This window comes from Erpetoichthys calabaricus, chromosome 12 (genome assembly GCF_900747795.2).
Source record: "Erpetoichthys calabaricus chromosome 12, fErpCal1.3, whole genome shotgun sequence".
In the NCBI taxonomy this organism is placed as follows: Eukaryota; Metazoa; Chordata; class Cladistia; order Polypteriformes; family Polypteridae; genus Erpetoichthys; species Erpetoichthys calabaricus.
Window position 1 is genome coordinate 140,836,467 of NC_041405.2, and position 13,505 is coordinate 140,849,971.

The following is a 13,505-nucleotide window of genomic DNA, read 5'->3' on the forward strand; positions in this document are numbered from 1 at the left end:
ACACACACACACACACACACACAGGCTCTGACAAAAGCTCTCTGAGAATCTCATTAATGCTGCATGCTTTCCCCGTGACTGACAAGCCATTCAGCTCCTGGTGACAGACACAGCTGTTAGGATTGCAGCCTGTCGCAGAGCAGGAGAGATTAGCAGTTGCAGACACGGGGATGAGTGTCCTCGCCTTGCGAAAAAGACAACGAGAAACAAATAAAAATGTCTGGGAATGTCAGACTGGTGGAAGACACCTCACTCCCAGTGTGGATGTCCTTTATTAGTGTTTTGCTTCTATCAATAATTGACACAGGGAGACTCCAGTGTTGTCTAACTCAGTATTGCAAGGACAGTAATAACTTTGGAGATCATACCGACTACGCCAAATGTCATGGCGAACCTAAAGAATGATAAGCAAAGAATAGCCAATTGATGTGACTTTAATTTATTTGTTATTGTGCTGTATGTCACCATTTTCTTGGACACTCAAAAGAGAATTAGATAAAAAAATTGGTTTAAATATAAGGGCCCTAAAGCAGAGGAGGTGTATCTGTAGGCTTTTAAAAGACTGACCTGACCTCTCTTCTAGCATTTTCATGGAGATGAACAACATGTCTGGATGGCCTGTTCCATACTACTTGAATGATTGCTCCTTCCACACCCTGCATTGTAGCTCCAGGTACATACAGTTGAGTAAAGGGTTCATGACAACCCCACGTATTTTTAATTTCCACCAGGTCTCTTCCAGCTCACTGAGCCATTTCATGAAATCTGTTTAGTGGCGGTCACTCTGAATTTACTGCCATGCCCTGAAAATGATTTCTCATTAACTAAAAGACACATTCAGAGCGCCCTTTGTATGTTCTGGGAAATTAGGAATTCCTAAGTCTTATTACCGATCTACAGAGTGAACCCTTGACCATCAAATTCTCACGTTTCTTGACCTACGTGTGACCAGCTATAATGACAGCACTCAGACTAAAAGTGGCGACAAAAGACCGCTTTGTTGGAATTCAGACTGGGGAGCGGGTTTTAAGAAAGTGGAGAGGTGGGCAAAAATCTGTAGAAGATAATAGAAAAGTAAGTCATAGTGATGAAAACACAGCCGAGGTCAGTAGAGCAAGGAGACAAGCACTTGAGGGCCAGGGTTTATCCGTAGGTTTGAATATATTTCACTTTTTTGTCATTTCTACTGTTTTTCAATTATTATTTTTAATTTGTTCATGGTCTTTTTGTAATTTTCATTAGTATTGTTTTATTTAAATACTAGCAAAATACCCGCGCTTCGCTGCTTTAAAATTTTTATTAAGAAGAAAAGTAAACCTTTTTACACTGAGGGAAAATATACCAATAATTATTTGTTAAGGATGTCTTTGTATACCACATTGTCAGTTCGGCCCTCCGGTTGTAATATGACCAAGCTGTGCGCTGAGCTTGCTCTTGAGCAAGCAACGTATAGTTGGCCATGTGAAAAGCAATCTTGCCTCAAATCAATGCCAACCTTTTGTAGGGTCTGTCCCTGAGACTTATTAATTGTCATTGTGAAGCAGAGCCTTACTGGAAATTGGAGGCATTTGAATTGAAATGGGTTTCATCGATAACTTCGCATCCAGCTTTTGAGAGTTTAAACATTCATAAACATCAAAGTGTCCACTACTCAAATCGTCACCTGTGAATCTAAGATGTTTAAAAGGCATTGGTGGTTGTCCAAAGGTGTAAAATATTTGGCCATTTCGGTACACTTGAAAGCGACAACCGAACAATTCAGCGGCAGCCATCAACTCACATGCAGAACCATAGGTGAAGGCCTTCACAAGCATTTCACTCTTCTAGTGCTCCTGTGTAAATAAATCATTCATTACATTTATATAGCGCTTTTCTCAGTACTCAAAGCGCTATCCACACAGGGAGGAACCGGGAAGTGAACCCACAATCTTCCACAGTCTCCTTACTGCAAAGCAGCAGCACTACCACTGCGCCACCTGTGTAGTATAATTATCTCCTGTACCATCATCAGTCCACACCTTGAACCTGTCCTAGTCATTCAATACATAAGACACAATGTTCCTCCAGATATCAAGAGTAAGCCTGATATGGCCGTGCAATATGTAACACAGAGAATGGAAAAGGCAGGCACCATCTCCAGGCATGGAAGCCACTTGGTAAGTGACAGTTCTTTGATCGATGGTGATCACCTCAATAGACATGTTAATGGGGGTACGGTTGGAACGATAAAGGAAATGGGCACCTGAACAATGTAAACTAAGTCTAAAATATCTACACAATAACTATTATCGTAATAAACAAACAATAAAACAGCAGAGAAGCCGTGGATTAAATAAAAAGGCTGCAGTTATCAGCAGGGAGACGTGAATACTGTGGTGAAGCAAGGAAGGGAATGAAGAGACCGGAGCGTCGGACGACCTTAAATAGGCAGGCAGCCAACTACGTGGGAGGCGTGGGGATGGGGGACCCAACGCCGCCTCACACGGCGACCGAGATGCAGGCTATGGACGTATATAAGTACGTAAGTAGGATTCAGTTAGCGATGGGAACCCGCGTACCAAATTTCTTGAAGATGGGCCCATAACTAACAAAGACCGTTGGAAAGTTCAATATGGTGGCTGACAGTAGCGTCATACCACAGAAATAAGTACATACATCAGTTTCAGTTAGCTCAGGGAAGCCGCCTACCAAATTTTGTGAAGATGGGGCCATAAATAAAGTTTAACATGGCGGACGTTGTCAACCGTTATGACCGTTACGCGTAGAACTTCGAAATGAAACCTGCTTAACCTTTGTAAGTAAGCTGTAAGGAATGAGCCTGCCAAATTTCAGCCTTCTACCTACACAGGAAGTTGGAGAATTAGTGATGAGTGAGTCAGTGAGGGCTTTGCCTTTTATTAGTATAGATTATTTAGTATTCACATTTTGTGTATTTGGGGATTGTGGAAGAGAGGTGAAAAAGAGAGTGCAGGCAGGGTGGAGTGGGTGGAGAAGAGTGTCAGGAGTGATTTGTGACAGACGGGTATCAGCAAGAGTGAAAGGGAAGGTCTACAGGACAGTAATGAGACCAGCTATGCTATATGGGTTGGAGACGCTGGCACTAGAGACAGAGCTGGAGGTGGCAGAGTTAAATATGGTAAGATTCACATTGGGTGTGACGAAGATGGACAGGATTAGAAAAGAGGACATTAGAGGGTCAGCTCAAGTTGGATGGTTGGGAGACAAAGTCAGAGAGGCGAGATTACGTTGGTTTGGACATGTGCAGAGGAGAGATGCTGGGTATATTCGGAGAAGGATGCTAAGGATAGAGCTGCCAGGGAAGAGGAAAAGAGGAAGGCCTAAGAGAAGGTTTATGGATGTGGTGACAGAGGACATGCAGGTGATGGGTGTAACAGAACAAGATGCAGAGGACAGAAAGATATGGAAGAAGATGATCCGCTGTGGCAACCCCTAATGGGAGCAGCCGAACGAAGAAGATTTACATTTTGTGTATTCATGCTTTATGACTTTTTAAAGAAGTATCTGGGTGAAATATTGGGACAGCATAGCTATTAGCTAAACAAGACTGAATGGATCTCCTCTCATATGTCAAATGTCCTTTATTCTTATGATATGTATTCTTATAGTATATGTTCCTTGTGTTTTATGGGAGGAACCCCCAAGAGGTGGGAACACCATAAGCCTTTAAAATCAGACGTGGGAGTTGGGTTCGTCAGAGGGTCATTATTAGTTATGGAGTTTGATTAATTTCATAAGTAATTTTTAATTTTTGCTTTGTTTTTGGATTTTGGATTTCTGGTTTGGTTAACATCGGGTTGTTTTTTTTGGGAAAAGCCTTTTGCCTTACTTTTGTTATTTTTTCTGCTTTGCTTGTTCATCCTCCTTTGATTAATTTTTTTTTTAATGTAAATGTTTTGTTTTGCCCTTTGGTCCAGAAGGTTTACAATTATTCTTTCCCTTAAAGGGCATTTATGAGTTTGTAAAGTATTTTTGAACTTTTCAAGCCCATGTTTGCATCTGTGCAGTCCAGAAAGCCTGTATTTTGAGTTTTGGGCCAGGCTGCCTAGGGTGAGGCCTGTTTCTGAGGCAGACATGATGAAGTCCTGGTTTAGATTTTGCTTATTTTAAGTTTGCCTATTTTGCCATTTTGCTGTTGATGAATTACAAAACAGAGATGGTGAGATCTTGATTTGTAAAGAAACACAAAGTCTAAGCAGCACTGCATTAAGTGCCTTACAATAATGTTTAATTTCATGTAATTGAATTTAATGTTGACATCAGGTGCAATGCAGGAACCAAACCTGGACAGGTCCCAGTGCACCCCAGAGCCCACTCAGGCAGACGTTCATACTCTGCCACTTCAGAGTAGCCAATGAGCTGTGTGTTCCTGTCCACATGATCAGTAGGAGAATTGGGTTACCTACAGAAAACCCCATTGGCAACTGGAGCGGATGTCCCATTTCCTCATAACTAGTGATTAGGCTGAACCTCAGACGATGCAATTAGGAGTCTCAAACATAACAGAAAAGGACGGCAATGGCAGGGCCATAACCTAACTAGCCTGTCCAAGAAAACTCAGCCCAAATCTAGCTTGCCTTAAAACTATCAACCTAGGAGATCTTTACACAAGGTTCAGGTCTGGTCAGGATGAGGAGCATGCACTGGTGCAGCACATTACCCCACCCACCACACAATGAAACAGCTTGGTATCTTGGTTGGCAACCACCCAGGCAGACACACGGTCCACACTCACCGTCTGGAAATGACCCTCTATCTGCCATAGCCAGGTATTACATGGGCATCCTCTTGGCCTGGTCCAGCCACTTGGGTCCTCAACAATGAGGATCTTATGAGCCAGATCACCCTCGGGGAAACGCACCACATGACCGTAGTGCCACAACTGACGCTCCCTCACAATGTAGGTAATGTGCCTCATTCAGGACACCGTGAGCAACATAAAGTCAAACCAACGGTATTCACAAGGTTATCTGACAAAATATCTAGAAATATCCCAAAACTATAAGGAAAGCCAAACAAGAGGAAGGATGGCCGTAAACCCTTGGCACGTGTACAAAAGGGTAAACAAAGAATCTTTATAAATAAAAGACGTATTAATAAAAAAAATTAATAAAAGCTGAAAAGAGCAAAACTGCTAAAATGTGTTCCCTCAACAGGCAAACAACTTCAAACAAGTCATGATGCACAATCTGAAATATAAAAAAATAACAAGACATGGCAAAAAATAAATGAAAATGCAACCCAAGGCAGAAAGTAATACTTACTGAACTCCAGAGAAGATGAATGATCCGCAGCTCCAGAGCCTTCTCAGCCAGAGTGAGGACTCAGGACATCAGGGAGGCCCCACCACTTACAAGAAGAAAGAACATAAGACCATTTAAATGGAAAGAATATTATTATAGAATTACAAATAAAACCAATAGAAATAGCATAAAAACGTGAAAAATGATGACTCAAAATTAACAACAATACAACATAAAGTACACCTAAATGCAGACCCTTACATGGCATCAAGGGGGCAGCACTGACCAGTTTGCTTGGATCCATTCACATTGTCAAAGCAGTTAATCCAGTTTAGGACTGCAGGAGGATGGAGCCTTCTCCAGCACCCTTGAGCACAAGGCAGGAACCAATGCAGGGTGGTGCACCTGTTGTCCCCACTCTCACTGACACTGGGCCAGTTTAAACCTAACCTGAAAATCTTTGGGATGAAGAAGAAGACCTAGGCCTAGGGTACCATGTAGGCAGTGACCAAGCTGGGCTTTGAACCCTGGACCCTAAAGCTGTGAGGCAGCAGTAATATCCATTCTAGAGGGCTAAAGAATATCCCAGCAATCTTGGGCAAAAGTCGGGAAGCAGTCCTGAGTGGGACGCCAGTAGTGTGTCTGGAGAGCACTAGCCACAGTGTAAATCAAAACAGAATAAATAAATGTCATACCCGTATAAAAAAACAATTAACCTTCTACAACAATCGTAAGACACAGCTGTAGGACTGTAGCCTGTCACAGAGGTTGCAGACATGGGGATGAGTGTCCTCACCTTGCAAACAGACAATGAGAAACAAATAAAAATGTCTGGGAACGTCAGACTGATGGGAGACACCCCACTCCCCGTGTGGATGTCCTTTATTAGAGTTTTGCTTCCATCAATAATTGACGCTGTTGTCGAACTCGCTATTCCAAAGACAGTAATAACTTTGGAGATCATACCGACTACGCCGCCTGTCAAGGGGAACCTCAAGCAGCGTAGGCAAAAAAAAAAAAAAAAACAACAAACAAACACTTGATGTGTCTTTAATTTGTTTTTCTTTGTGCTGTTTACCACCATCCTCTTAGTCACTCAAAAGAAAATCAAAAAAGAAATCAGATAGAAAAGAATAACAAATGAAAAGATCCCTTCAGCACAGTAGTGTACCTGGGGGCTGTTAAAAGATTGCCCTGCCATTGTTCTTGGATTTAACCAACATGCCTGCCTTAATGATATGTCTGGGTGACCTGCTCCATACTACATACACACCCTGCATTACAGTTTCAAATATACAGCGCTGGGTAAAGGGATCATGACGACCCATCAGGTCTATTCCAGCTCATTGACCCCCTTCATGTAAAGCATTTACTGCCAAGACATGGAAGTTATTCCTTACTTGCTAAAGGACACACTCAGAATAATAATAATTAAAACTTCCTAAAACCTTAGTAGTGACCTGCAGAATGACCACCATATTCTCAAGTCTCTTGGCTGATGTGTGGCCATCTGTAATGCCAGCAGTCAGACTAAAAGGGCTGAAAAAAGGGAGCTTAGTTGAAGTTAGAAGGCGCAAAATTATCAGCACAATTAAAAATAAAATCAGCAAATGCAAATGAATGCAACATCGGTATGCAAAACGATGAACCCTGTGACCAATAATCTGCTCCACCACAGCCGATCTGAGCAGCACTGGGAAGGAAGCTGGACTGGACTGTGGCTGAGGGTCCAGTCCTCACTCACTCACTCACTCACTCACTCACTCACTCACTCACTCACTCACTCACTCACTCACTCACTCACTCACTCACTCACTCACTCACTCACTCTGTTTCACACTCACTCACTCACTCACTCACTCACTCACTCACTCACTCACTCACTCACTCACTCTGTTTCACACTCACTCACTCACTCACTCACTCACTCACTCACTCACTCACTCACTCACTCACTCACTCACTCACTCACTCTGTCTCACACTCACTCACTCACTCACTCACTCACTCACTCACTCACTCACTCACTCACTCACTCACTCTGTCTCACACCCACTCACTCACTCACTCATTCACTCTGTCTCACACTCACTCACTCACTCACTCACTCACTCACTCACTCACTCACTCACTCACTCACTCACTCACTCACTCACTCACTCACTCTTCCTGCACGTTCTCAGCAGGGTTCACTTCTGATCCCCAGTTGCCTCAAGCTGGTGGTACACTACATGTCTTCTTAGTTGGAGGGGATATCAAACTTGACGACTGCACTTGTGGTGATCTCACCCTCTGTGGATGTCACATTGCATGACTGGCGGTTTCTGGGAGTGTAGATTGTGTCTCTCCGTGACGACTTTCCATCACAGTCTCACATTTCTAAAATATCTCGAGCTCCTCCCTTTTTCTGTAAGCCAATAACACGACGAGCTCAGACCCAGTTTTTTTTTTTTTTGTTTTTCGTTCCCACAGATGAACCTCCCTTCAGTCTGTCAGGTCCAGGGCTCCTGTGCTCCTCATCCCACGTGCAGTAGCTGCATTATACGCATTGTCCTTCCAGCTGAGCGTTCGTTGGTTGTCAGCATCTGTCCCTACCTGTTTGATTTTGTCATGGCGAGTTACCGATGGGTTGGGCTGAGTCACTGGACATGTCAGACTATGTGACTGGGGGCACAGGAGCGCTCCGCGACTCGCTCTGGTTTGTTAAGTTAACGTAAATCAGGTCTGCGACTGACAAATCAATGGAAAAGTCTTGTAATGTGAACTGGCCATAACACACACAAGTGTGGCGTATATGGCGGGAAGGCACTGAGATAAGGAGTGTCCTTGTGCTCCGGAATTGACTCAGTGTGGAATTAAATTACTCTGATACTATGGAATATTTGATAAAATATCTATGGAGAGTGTCATCAGTGAGAACAAGCACATCTCAGTCTGAAAACAAGAGTCCCGCCACCTTCTCCTTCTGACCAGCGTCATGCAGAAGAAGCACTTTCCATGGCACACTCACCCTTAGGCCTTTTGAATCGTGCAGACAGATTGAGGTAATGGTGTGCTGTGAACTCGTCTGCTCCCCTGCCACAGACCAGCTCCGCTGCTCTAGTTAGCTCCTGCACGTCATTTGAAGGACAAAGCGAATGTGAACATAGTCGGTGTCACGCGATCAGCACCGTCTCTCAGCTTCTGCTCTCCATAGTCACACTCTTCAGCATCACCTGCCTGGAGGTCCTATTTATACATTTCCCTCTGAACGTCTCTGCCCGCTTTCTTTCTCAAGTTCTCCTGAATGCTGGATGGGCTGCTGCCTCTCAAGCCCTTAGGCCTGCCCGGCTGGCATAACACTTACAGACCATCATCCTTCTGCCCAGCACGTGAAGAGCTATGTGCAGACCCAGCACTAGACATTGGTGATGTGAAGCCACCCTAACCTGACACAGACAGGTGGAGACACCCGTTCCAACACAACACACACCTTTATTCTTCCGCAGGGAAGCTCTTTTCTGTTTGCTCCCCACTACTCAACAGAATACAAATAATGGCAACAATTACAGCAGAGTCCCTTCATCTCCAGTCCTCCACACAGGCTTAGTCCTTCTTCCTCCCGACTCTGGCCGATGAATAGTGGTGACTGGACCCCTTTAATAGGACACCAGGTGTCCAATGACCTTCCTGGTGTGGTGAAAGTGCTACCAAATGGGGCTCAGCAAACGTCCAGGCGCCACAGCAGGGTTGAGTTTCCATGCACCAAACCAGTGACTGGTCCTGCTGCAAGCCAAGGGGTCTGCCCTCTATTGGTCTGGGGGAGAAAATGTCCTGAAGAAGCTCTCCCCCCAGGACCTTCCATTGTTGGGGCATCCCGACCAGGTAAGGGCCCCAGCCATCTACCATAGTGATTTACAGCATAGCACCATCACATTTTAAAATGTATTTTTAGGGGATTCCCCCCTCTCCCCTCCCGGCCACAATTTTGTTTTTCAAACTTCTAGGGGTTTATTTATGGGGTCCAAAACAAACTCCTTCTCAGAAACCCCCTATTGTACTCCCTTTGACAGTGAATTAGCAGGCTGGAGATGTTCCATCTAGGAGATTTAAAAATGGCTTGTGAAGTGGCGTAGTCGGTATGATCTCCCAAGTAACTACTGACCTTGGAATACTGAGTTAGACAACAGCAGAATCGGGGAATGTTTAATTTTTTGCTTATGATATTGCATTAATCTATACAAAGTAATTACTAATATTATTAATATGTAAACACATCAATACGATAAAAACTAACAATGTCAAATATAAAAAACAATAAATAAGTGGAGTGCAGTCCTGAGAGAGGACAAGAGGACCTGCCATATGAAGGCCACATGAGCACAGTGAGAACATGCAAACCTGACACAGAAGGCCATCCCTGCGGTCCAAGTGTGGCTATCTGCTCTGCACACCCGAACCCACTGGCACAGTACATGCCAATGGACCCCCGTGGATCACGCAGCACACATTGCTTTAGAATTATCCATTTTCATTAACTTCCTAATTGTGACGAACTGGAGTCTGTCTAGGAACCTTCATACCCAAGGCAGCAAAACTGCAATCCATCACCGGGAGCATGTGGGCAACTAAGAGATGTCAACCAACATAACAGGCAGGTCTTTGGGAAGTGGGGAAAAAACAGAGACCCGACAGGACATGGAAAGACCACTGAAACCGCACCAAGGCTGGACATTACGCTGAGGACTTACTAGTCAGCTTCTCTTCACTCACTGAGCACATCATGAGAAGCATCTGCACACCTGAACATCCGTGCAAAACTCTAATCAGCCAATCACGAGGCAGCAGTGCAAAGCGTAAACTCATGCAGAGGTAGGTCAGGAGCTTCAGTTAATGTTCACAACAAACACCAGACTGAGGATAAGTGTGATCTCAGTGATTTTGAGATCGTTGGTGGCAGACGGGCTGCTTTGAGGATTCCTTTAACTGCTGATCTCCTGGGATTTTCATGTACAACAGTCTTGAGAGTTTACACAGAAGAAAGCATCCAGTGAGCAGCACTTTTAACAGACAGGAACCCCTTGGTGATGATCAGGTCAGAGGAGAACGGCCAGACTGGTCAGAGCTGAGGGAAGGGCTACGGTAACTCAGATTACCACTCTGAACAACTGTGATGAGCAGAGAAACATCTCGGAATGCACGACATATCGAACGTTAAGGCAGATGGGCTACAACAGAAGAAGACCACGTTGGGTTCCAAGAACAGAAAGTTGAAGCTGCAGTGGCCAGAAACTGGACAGCTGAAAACTGGAAAAAATGGAGTCTGGTCTGATGAATCTCAGTTTCTGTTGTGACACACAGGTGGTGGGGTCAGAATTTGACAGCAACAATAGGAAGCCATGCACCCCACCTGACTTGTATCAACAGTCCTGGCCGCTGCTGTTGGTGGATGCATCAATGTAGGGAATGTTTTCTTGGCACACTTTGGGCCCATTAATACCAACCAATTATCTGCTGAATGCCACAACCTATGTGAGCTTTGCTGGTGACCACGTGCTTCCATCTATGGCCACAATCTGCCCATCTTCTAATGGCTTCTTCCAGCATGACGATGCTCCATGTCGCAAAGCAAAAGTCACCTCAAACTGGTCTCATGAACACGAAAATAAGTTCAGTGGTCTTCAGGTGTCTTCAAAATGGACAAGAATCTCAAATTAATTTTTCTAACATCTTGTGGAATCCATATTAGGAAGAACTGACTGGCGTTAGTGGTCCTGAGTTGCTCTTTGAGTGGATTTGTTTCTTAAAATAACCAAGATTTGCATGTCTGCCATTTGTCATCATCAGTCATGTCAGTCATTGTCCAACCCGCTATATCCTAACACAGGGTCACGGGGGTCTGCTGAAGCCAATCCCAGCCAGCACAGGGCTCAAGGCAGGAACAAATCCGGGGCAGGGTGCCAGCCCACCGCCGGGCACACACACACACACACACACACACACCAAGCATCGCCAATGCACCTAACCTGCATGTCTTTGGACTGTGGGAGGAAACACGGGGAGAACATGCAGACTCCATGCAGGAAGGACCTGGGAAGCAAACCCAGCTGCGAGGCTACCACTGCGCCACCGTGCTGTCCCATGTCAGCCATTTGCCCCCCTTTAATTGTTAAAAGGGTCTCTCTAGAAATAAGAAGAGCCCGTGAATTTGAACAGTCAGCATGAAGCTTGGCTGACTGACAGGTGATCGCGTTCTTTTTTTTTTATTCCCTTTCTTTTTTTGAAGCTTCCCCGGCTTGACACATATACGCCAACTTAATTTCCTATTTTTATTTTATGGGATCCTCGTTACAGATTCTAAGAGGGAAAAGCAGTCGCTGACACGTGTCGTTAAAAAAAAAAAGAAGAAGAAGAAGAAGAAGCCTGGATGCCATGTGCGTGACTGGAATTGAAACGGAAAAGCGCCCGCAGTGCGGGAGGCCGGCGATGCCTGCCGCTGACGGACATCTGCTCCGATCGTACAAAGCAGCACCTCCCGCTGCCCTCTGACTCCAGCCGCTGACCCCAGGCGCTATGGAGCCTCAATCCGCGGAAGCAGAGCACTAAAAATAAAAAAATAAAATAAAGGCCGTACGCCTCTGTCGTCTTCCCTTTTGATGTAAAGAGCCATCCGTGGCTCATCTTAAACGCTTCAAGCGGGGTTGGATTTTATTACAGGCAAATCACAGGCGTTCAGCCTGCGTGCTTCAAGGGCACAAATTACAAGATGCAGCACGGATTTCCGTGATTCCTGAGTGTGGCGATCACAGAGTCGCTCAAGTCAACCGGCTTTATGTAAAGCAGGCGTCCAGTCCCCTCGATGCCTTCTGGTGCTCCAAGCCAAAGTTATCTTACGGGACTTTGGGCAAATCTGTCCACAGTAGTTCCTGGGGTCTGTATAGTCAACCTCCTGCTACGAAAGGGGCAGCACAGGTCCACAAGACACCCTCCACCCTGTGGCTCATGTGGCACATTTGATCTACAATGGATTCCTAAAGTATCACTTTTTTACCGCTTATTATGGTGTAGGTTTAATTTTAAATGAGTAAATTTCCTCTTTTTTGCCCATTAATCCAAACTTGATAACCCATAACGACAAAGTGATTTCAGAATGGTTTGCAAATTTATTAAAAATCAAAACAGAAATGTCTTTACTCATAGAAGTATACAATACTTTATAGAAGCAATTCCAACTTTGAGTCTTCTTTGGTAAGTCTCTACAAGCTTTGCACACCTGGGTTTGGACAGTTGATCCCATTCTTCCTGGCAGATCCTCTCGAGCTCCGGTAGACTGGATGAGTAGAGCCTGTAAGCCGCCATCTTCAGGTCTCTCTCCACGGATGTTCAATGGGGTTTAATTCTGAGCTTTGGTGGGACCACTTAAAGACGTGTCCTGAGGCCACACCGGCGCTGTCTTGGCAGTAAGCTTTGGGCCATTGTCATGTTGAAAGGTGAACCATCACCCCAGTTTGAAGTCATGTGACCTCTGGAGTAGGTTTTCTTCAGGGACTTCTTGGTATTTGCATTGGCATTCACCCTTCCCTCAATTCTGACCAGTCTCCCCATCAATGCACCGCCATAGTGTGATGCTGCCACCACCAGGCTTCACCCTAGGCATGGTACTAGGCAGGTGATGAGCAGTGTCAGGACTTCGAAACACCCAGAGCTTGGAGTTCTACCCATCCATCCATCCATCCATTTTCCAACCCACTGAATCCGAACACAGGGTCACGGGGGTCTGCTGGAGCCAATCCCAGCCAACACAGGGCACAAGGCAGGAACCAATCCCGGGCAGGGTGCCAACCCACCGCAGAGTTCTACCCAGATGGTTCAACTTGTGTCCTATCAGATCAGACCAGAAAATCGTTTTCCTCATGTCCTTTAAAATGGCTTTTGTTCAAGAGTGACTTTTGTCTCAGTACTCTACCACAAATGCGCGCTTGATGGAGTGCGGCTGTGATGGTGGTCCTTCTGACAGGTTCACCCATCTCTGAAGTCGTCTTTGGCTTCTAAGTCAGCTCCCTGGTCAAAGCCCAACTTGCTTGTGTAGTCAGTTGGGTCAGATGGCCAACTCTAAAAAGAATCCTGGTGGTCCCAAACTTCTTCCATTTTACACTTATTGGGGTCATTGTGCTCCTGGAAACATTCCAAGCTATAGAGATGGGTTTTATGTCCTTGTCCTGATCTTTACCTCACCACGATTTGATCACAGAGGTCTCCAGAGAC

At 45.1% G+C, this 13,505-nt stretch overlaps 1 protein-coding gene and 1 long non-coding RNA gene across 7 annotated transcripts in view; one reads left to right on the forward strand and one right to left on the reverse strand.

Moving 5' to 3' along the window:
* tle2b (TLE family member 2, transcriptional corepressor b) overlaps window positions 1-13,505 on the forward strand; it is a 186,847-nt gene that overhangs the window by 105,368 nt on the left and 67,974 nt on the right. The gene's annotated exons all lie outside the window — the stretch shown is intronic.
* LOC127529937 (uncharacterized) lies at window positions 6,932-7,388 on the reverse strand. The gene is made up of 3 exons (XR_007936537.1): window positions 7,282-7,388; window positions 7,190-7,248; window positions 6,932-7,028 (listed from the first exon to the last, which is right to left on the reverse strand). It is a non-coding gene; the product is annotated as an uncharacterized LOC127529937 (long non-coding RNA).